Raw genomic sequence first — 7,858 nt, 5'->3', positions numbered from 1 at the left:
ATGGTGTTTACTATTTATGACCTTAGGATAGAGAAGGATTCCTTAAACAAACAGAAAAAATGCAAACCACAGAGGAAAAGACTGACACATACAATTACAATAAAATTAAGAACTTTTGGAAGTGTCACAGAGTCGCTCGTTGGCGAAGAGCGCGCTGTCCGCCCAGTCCCCGCGTCCCCGCATCCACCGTGGCCAGCGAGGAGCTAGCGAGCAAGCTGCAGCAGTGACTGAAGTGGGAGGAGGTGGACGGCGGGCTCCAGCCTGTGCCCCGAGCCGCCCCAGTCCCCGAGCCCCAGCCGCGGGCGTCTGCCTGGGCGCCCACGGCCAGAGCCCACGCCGAGCTGAGCGCACAGCTGAACCGACGGCTGGACGTCAACGAGGGCGCGGCGCGACCCCGCCGCTGCAAGGTCTTCCACCTCTACTCCGAGTTCCCGGAGTTCAGCCACCGCCTCATCAAGGACCTGGAGAGCATGTTCAAACTGTACGATGCCGGAAGGGATGGCTTCATCGACCTGATGGAGCTGAAGCTGGTGAGGGAGAAGCTGGGGGCCCCCAGACCCACCTGGGCCTGAAGAGAATGATCAAGGAGGTGCCCGGGGACTTTGATGGCAAACTCAGCTTCCGTGAGCTCCTGCTAATATTCCACAAGGCCGCAGCAGGGGAACTACGGGAGGACAGTGGGCTGGTGGCACTGGTGAAGCTTTCTGAGATCGATGTTGCCCTGGAGGGCGTCAAAGGTGCCAAGGACTTCTTTGAAGCCAAGGTCCAAGCCTTGTCCTCTGCCAGTAAGTCTGAAGCGGAGCTAAAAGAGCAAGATGAGTGGAAGCGGGCAGAAGACAAGAGGAAGCTCCACCAGGCAGCCTTCCGGGAACTCAAGGCCACTTTCAGTACATAGTTGGGCTGAGCTGGACCTGTGTCCACAGCTGTGCCTCACAGATGCCCCGGGGAGAGCTGGCCGGGCACCCTCGCCCCTGCTGAACCTTTGCCCCAACAAGCCTCCACAACCACCCCCCGGTGCAAACTCCTTAACCTCATCGGTGTGGCGGGGGGCAGCTCTCGCCTTCATTTGGGAGCCTCTCCCAGAAGGTCCAACTGCCCCCCTCAAGTCCCTCTCCTGCTCGCCTTCCTTTGTCCTTCTCCGTAGCCGGAATGTGCCTCTACTTGGCAACCTTTACTTCTTCCTTTTATCTTTCCCCCTCCACATCAAAGAGTGGTCTGCTGTGTTAATTTGCACAGATACTTCTTTCTTTGGTGGTTCTCAGAGGAGATAGTCCCTGGAGGCCTATGATGTTAATGTTGCCCATTTTCTTGCGTAATCCTTTTCTGTGACTCTTCCTGTCATGCCCCTCTCTCCTTTGTTTCCCATCCAACTTCCCTGTACTCATTCTTAGCCTGATCCTGCCAGGTGCTTTTGCATCTTCTGTCCTTTGATGACGCTGAGGTTTAAGCCAGGCCAGGCTCAACCACTGCCTGTCCGCTCTCCAATAGGAGGAAGGGCATGCTGCTGAGATGACACAAAATAGTGAAAAGATAGGAGATTCTGTTCCTTCCCGTCACCTTTCTCCTGTCCTCTTAGCATTCCCCCTAGATCTATCCTTTTCATTCTTCTTCCCACTTCAGCCTTTTTTTCCTACCCCTAAATACTGTGCTACTTAACTGTAAGAATGATTATAAGTAATATTAATGAGTAGAAGAATTCCCGTTAACTCTGACTACATGCAAATTATATTACAGTAGACCCCTGACATTCCCAAGTGACAAATCCAGAGCCTTCCAAAATCCCAAAAGTCATGACCCTCTTCACCATCTAGCCAGTTTCCAACATCTGCTCTAAGGTGCTGAGGTGAAGCTGTTTCTCAGCATAAATTTTTATATGTTATGAGTTCTTGGGATTTCTCACAAATATCAGGGGTTTGTTGTATTTTATAAAATAATTTCTAACATCGTATTTATTTCTTCTCTCTCTTTTTTTTTTTTTTTTATTTTGCGGTACGCGGGCCTCTCGCTGTTGTGGCCTCTCCCGTTGCGGAGCACAGGCTCCGGACAGGCAGGCTCAGCGGCCATGGCTCACGGGCCCAACCGCTCCGCGGCATGTGGGATCTTCCCGGACTGGGGCACGAACCCGTGTCCCCTGCATCGGCAGACGGACTCTCAACCACTGCGCCACCAGGGAAGCCCGATTTCTTCTCTTTTTTAACTGCTGTCTCTACAAAAAGAAAACATCTTTTTGTACCACCAAATGTTGGTAAAGATGTGTAGCATCAGAAACTACTATTCATTGCTGATGCTATAGACATTGGAAATAGTCTGACATTGTTTGGTAAAGATGAAGGTGCACATATGAATTTCACTCTTATGACTATATCCCAGAGAAACTTCTGTATGTGGATAGCAGAATTGTACAAGGATAACAGCACTCTTTGTAAAAACAAGTAAACAAACAAACAAACCTGGAAACAGCTCGAGCATCCATCAACAGGAGTAGTGGACAAATGAACTTTGATACATTTACATGTTGGAATACAATACATTGTTTGAGGACATCCATACGTGAGAAAATCTAAAGAAAAGCAAGGGAATGATAAACACAAAATTTGGATAGTGGTTCAATGGTATTGGCAAAGTTCTATTTCCTAAACTGGGCAATGGACTACATGGGCATTCATTGTATTATTATTCTTAAAGATATGAATTTATGTGTAATATGGCATAACTTTTGTACTATTATATATTTTATAACTAATACAAAAGACTAATTCAGGAATAAAAGCACGGTTTTGTGGTCAGAGTTTCCAAAATTTCAAGGTCCATAGACCTAGATTCAAGTTCAGTCTTCTGCTCTTTCTCAGCTACATGGCTTTGGACAAATTCTCTGAGATTCAGTTTCCTAATTCATAAAGTGAAAATAATCATATTTATCTCAAAGTCTGTTGCAAACTTTCAGTGACAGGTAATATGAGTGAAAAATCTTATAGTTCAGTTCAGTTCACCGAACATTTACTTTGTGCAGGAGCCAAAGACACAAGGATAAATGAAACATGGGCTCTGTCCCTAGGAGATTGCATCGTAGTGAGCGGATAGGCAGGTAAACTGGTAAACTCACGTTAACTTCTGCCTGAGAGCTAGGAGAGAGCAAAGAAGATGCACTCAGCTCAGCTCAGGAAGACAGGCGCAAGCCTGAGATGGCTACCTAGAGGGAGGTGATGTCTGTCGCGAATCCTGAAGGATGAGTTAGCCAAATGAAAGACAGAGGTAGGGGGTGAACAGGGCTGGAACAGCATAAACAAAGGTCAGAGGCAAGAAACAGCATAGTTTGTATGTTTTTACATTAGTCTTGGGTGAGATGAGATATACTCTAAAATAAGGATAGAGAGACTGGGAGGGCCAGGAAATTGAGGATTTTGCCAGTTGGGTTGTCAAAGTTGGACTTGACTCTTTTTTTAAAAAATTAATTTATTTATTTTTGGCTGCATTGGGTCTTTGTTGGTGCGCGCGGGCTTCTCATTGCGGTGGCTTCTCTTGTTGTGGAGCACGGGCTCTAGGCGCGCAGGCTTCAGTAGTTGTGGCTTGTGGGCTCTAGAGCGCAGGCTCAGTAGTTGTGGCGCATGGGCTTAGTTGCTCCGCGGCATGTGGGATCTTCCCAGACTAGGGCTCGAACCCGCGTACCCTGCATTGGCTAGCGGATTCTTAACCACTGCTCCACCAGGGAAGTCCCGGACTTGACTCTTAATGGGAGTCATTGAGTACTTTAGATAAGGGAGCTGCAGGACAAGATTGGGTCTGTAAAGGATCCCCTGCTGGAGGGACAGGTGGAAAACAGAGATAAAGAGACAAATGAGAAGACTGCAATGGCTCAAGTGAGGATATATGAGGAAAGCTGGAGAGAAGGAGAGAGAGTTTAAGAAAAGTTTAGAAGTAAAACCAGCACAACCTGTTGATGGGGCAGGGAAGGAAGGCAGAAGGAATAATCTAGCTTGGGCTGCTGGGTGCAAAGCCAGCACCATTACTGATGGGAATTGGAAAGAGGAACTGGTTTAGGGGGAAAGGATGAGTTCAGTTTAAGTTCGATACTTATTGAATTTGAGGTGCTTGCAGGGCATCTGAGCAGAAAAGGGTGTGCAGAATTATCCCAAGATGCAGGGTGAGGCCAGGGCCAGGGAAATAGATTTGGGAGTCCCCAGCTTGCAGGTGGATGAGACTGGCTGGAAGAGCACGTGGCCTCCATCTTTGGGGGTAGGGCTCAGCACAATTTTTCTGTAAAGGGCCGGGTAGTAAATATTTTAGGTTTTGTAGACTGTATGGTCACTATCATAACTATTCAACTCCGATATTGTAGTGTGAAAGCAGCCACAGACGATACATAAGTAAATGCATGTGGATGTGTTCCAATAAAACTACGTACAAAAACAGATGGCCAGCCAGATTTTGCCCATGAGCTATAGTTTGCCGACCCCTGTTCTAGAAAGAGAAGAGCTGAGTGCAGAGCACAAGGTCAAAAAGGACCACTCAAGAGGGAAGAGACTATATTTTCTAGGCCTCTTGTCATGTGAATGATAGAATCCCAATTCAAAGGGAAATTCAATAATTCATAACTAAAATCTGGGAAGGCAGGGATGGAGCCAGACCACTGGATCTAGGGACTTGATTTTTTGGATATGGGCTTCATCCTCCGATCAGCTTCACATGGTGGGGGGTAGGGCCACAGCAGCTCCCAGCGTCCATCTTTAGAGCCTGGGTTCAGAAAGGTAAAGGGACTGTGGCAGATTGGTTATTGTTCTCAGTTCTTCACGCCCCTCCATGCAGGGATATTTGCATAACATAGTCCCTCCCGTTGCTGAGTGACTGCAGTTGCTCCCACCAGAGGCATCTTCCCAGTGATGTTGGGTGTGGCCAAATGACTTGCTTTGGAAATGTGGACAGAGGGACAATGTGACAGTTCTGGGCCAAGACTTTAAGAGGTATCACATATTTCTGCTTGCTCTGTGCTCCTGTGCTCCTTCCTGAGAAGAGTATGTCCCCAGTAGCCACTGGTCCAGAGAGAATAAAGAAACCTGTGAAGCATATCTGAAGCCAATCCTTGCCACTTCTGTCCTGTAGACGCACGCACAAGAAAATAAATACCGGTTGTTATAAGCCACTGAGATTTTGAGAGTATTTGTTACACGGCAAAACTGATTGATTAAGGGTACTCCCAACCAGCTTCATTCAGAAAATCCTAGTGAAAAACTGATTGGCCTGATTTGGGACATGTGACCCATCTCTGGACCAATCACTGAGGACAAAGAGATTTGATATTATGATTGGCCAAGCTGGGTCATGTGCTCATTCTATTCAGGGAGGTGGGGCAGTTACCAAGGTAAGGAAAAGGGATGCTGAGGAGACAAAAGCATGTTGTGGAGAACCAGCAGATAATAGTGCCATGAAAACTTAGGCAGGAGAGAGTAACAAAAATGAGGGTATGTTGAATAATGCCATCAGCAGCAAAGAGGACACCAAGGCAATAAATGAAATGTGTTTCTTGGTTTTGGCAATAACGACCAATAAAAGTCATTGGTGATCTTTGCCTGAGCAGTTTCAGTTGAGTGTTGGGATGACAGCCAGATTATAGGTAACAATAATATTTCAGTAAACTCTCATCCGCTATAGGAATGTTAGTTGTAACTAAAAAGGGCCTTAGATAGGAGCAGGTTAGAAGTCTGTTAAGGGAGAGCCAGGAGTTTTACCTAATTGTGCATCACTTTGAAGCCACAGGAGGCTTAGGAGAGGGAGTGTTGGGATCATCCACATTAGAGGGACTCGATTCTCGAAATGGGAGAGGTCCCTCGAGGGTGGGACCAGGCTGGAAGGTGGAGCACAGTCCTGGTGGGACCCTCAGGGCCTGTGGCAGAATTGCATCTTTGGGAATCAGACGTGAAGACATGATCCAAGCAACAAGAAGTTTAAAACAGCAGAGTTTAGTGAGAAATCATGAGGAGGTGGGAGAGGCCAAGGGAGGAGAGAGCTGATAAGAGTCTCTGGTCTCTGGCCTGGAGCAACAGGTACAGAGCCAGTTGCTGTAACACTAGTGTCCAATTGACAGAATGTTCATCCAGTGCCCACCCCTTTGGAGGAGCCTGACCTTTCCTTGACTCCTTTCAAGACCCCTTCCTTGGCCCCTCCCATCCTCTGTCCTCCATCTGCACCCTGTCCCTCCTGCGTTTACTGACATCTGACTGTGTACAACTTCCCTAGGCTGTGTCCCACTGTCCTCCCCAGACAGTCCCGCAGCATCTCTCCCTCTGCCTCATCTTAAATTGTACCATCTTATGTCTCAGTCTTTTGCTCTCTACTTTCATCTGGGAAAGAATCCATGTCAAGATATTAAAGTAATAGATCTTTTGTGGTTATTTGCTTTCTAAATAGACCCCTGGCAATGTGATGTCTTAACCCAAAGGAGTATTTATGTCAAAGGAATAAGAATTGGGGCCAGTGGAGGTGGAACATGCAAAACTGTCCCTCAGATCTTACCACGAGAAGAGTTGATGTTGCAGTTCAAGTTTGAAGACAGGAAAAAACTGATGTCCCAGCTCAGCAGTGGTGTGGTGGAGTGGGTAGGAATTCTCTCTTATTCAGCCTTTTGTTCTACTGATTGGATGAGGCCCACCTACATTAGGGAGTGCAATCTACTCTACTTAGTTTACCGATTCAAATGCTAATCTCACCCAGAAACACTCAAAATAATATTTGACCAAATGCCTGGGCATCCATGGCCCAGTCAAGTTGACACATGAAGTTAGCCATCATAGTGGGCTCCTCAAGGAAGGGAATAAGAAAGATAGCCCCGTGTTGTTCTTAATACTAATAAAATGGCCTGTGAAGCCAGATATGGCAAATGCGGCAGGCAGAAGGTTCACAGACATAAATTTGATGATTTCTACCATTTTCCTTTGGCCTGGAGTTTGATCTCTATAGTAATCCAATTTGTTTTGTAGGTTTCTGTGAGCTTTCTACCGGAATAGAATTTCTTCTCTAGCTTTGTCCTCCTCTCCTCCTCCAGCATCATTATCATCATCACAGTCATCAACATCCAAGGTTTCTTGAGTGCCTGATGCTTATATGGCTCTGTACCAGGAAGGAATTTGGAATTTGCAGGGGAAACTAGATCTGTCCCTTGTTTTTCTTTTGTTTTTTTTTTTTTTACATCTTTATTGGAGTATAATTGGTCTACAATGGTATGTTAGTTTCTGCTTTATAACAAAGTGAATCAGCTATATGTATACATATATCCCCATATCCCCTCCCTCTTGCGTCTCCCTCCCTCCCACCCTCCCTATCCCACCCCTCCAGGCGGTCACAAAGCACCGAGCTGATCTCCCTGTGCTATGCGGCTGCTTCCCACTAGCTATCTACCTTACGTTTGGTAGTGTATTATCCCTTGTTTTGAGTGGCTAAATTCCAGTTTAGGAGACAGAACATGTACACAAAGAAGTACAAATCAAGCATGAACTAGATAACTAAGTGCTAAATGAAGGAGGATATTCATCTTAGATTCCAGAAAAAGGAACGATTAGCAGGCTGACCATGGTCTGGAATAGCTTCAAGGAGGTTGGGAACCTTGGGTAGGGCCTGAGGAAAGAGTGTGACCAAAATAAGTGTCGGGAAGGAGAAAGACTATGACAGGAATACAGAATGCCGGGTGCAAGTGGAGAGTGCAAGTATGTGCGGGGACAGACAGTGCGCGGCGGCTTGGCGGCACCTGTGCCACTGAACGGCTGGACGCCTGAAGCGCAGCACCCAGGAACAGCTTTAGGCCCAGCTTGCTCATTAAAATTTTTTGACTGTGTGTGAAGTTTTCCAGGATCAGCATGGAGCCTCCAGT

The 7,858-nt window shown here is 46.8% G+C and overlaps 1 pseudogene; it reads left to right on the top strand.

The window, feature by feature from the left end:
* The first annotated feature begins 387 nt into the window (after positions 1 to 387).
* On the top strand, positions 388 to 1,522 carry LOC137210623 (EF-hand domain-containing protein D1 pseudogene; annotated as a pseudogene).
* The last annotated feature ends 6,336 nt before the right edge of the window (positions 1,523 to 7,858 follow it).

This window comes from Pseudorca crassidens, chromosome 17 (assembly GCF_039906515.1).
Source record: "Pseudorca crassidens isolate mPseCra1 chromosome 17, mPseCra1.hap1, whole genome shotgun sequence".
Classification (NCBI taxonomy): domain Eukaryota; kingdom Metazoa; phylum Chordata; class Mammalia; order Artiodactyla; family Delphinidae; genus Pseudorca; species Pseudorca crassidens.
This window is presented reverse-complemented; position numbering and strand designations above follow the sequence as displayed.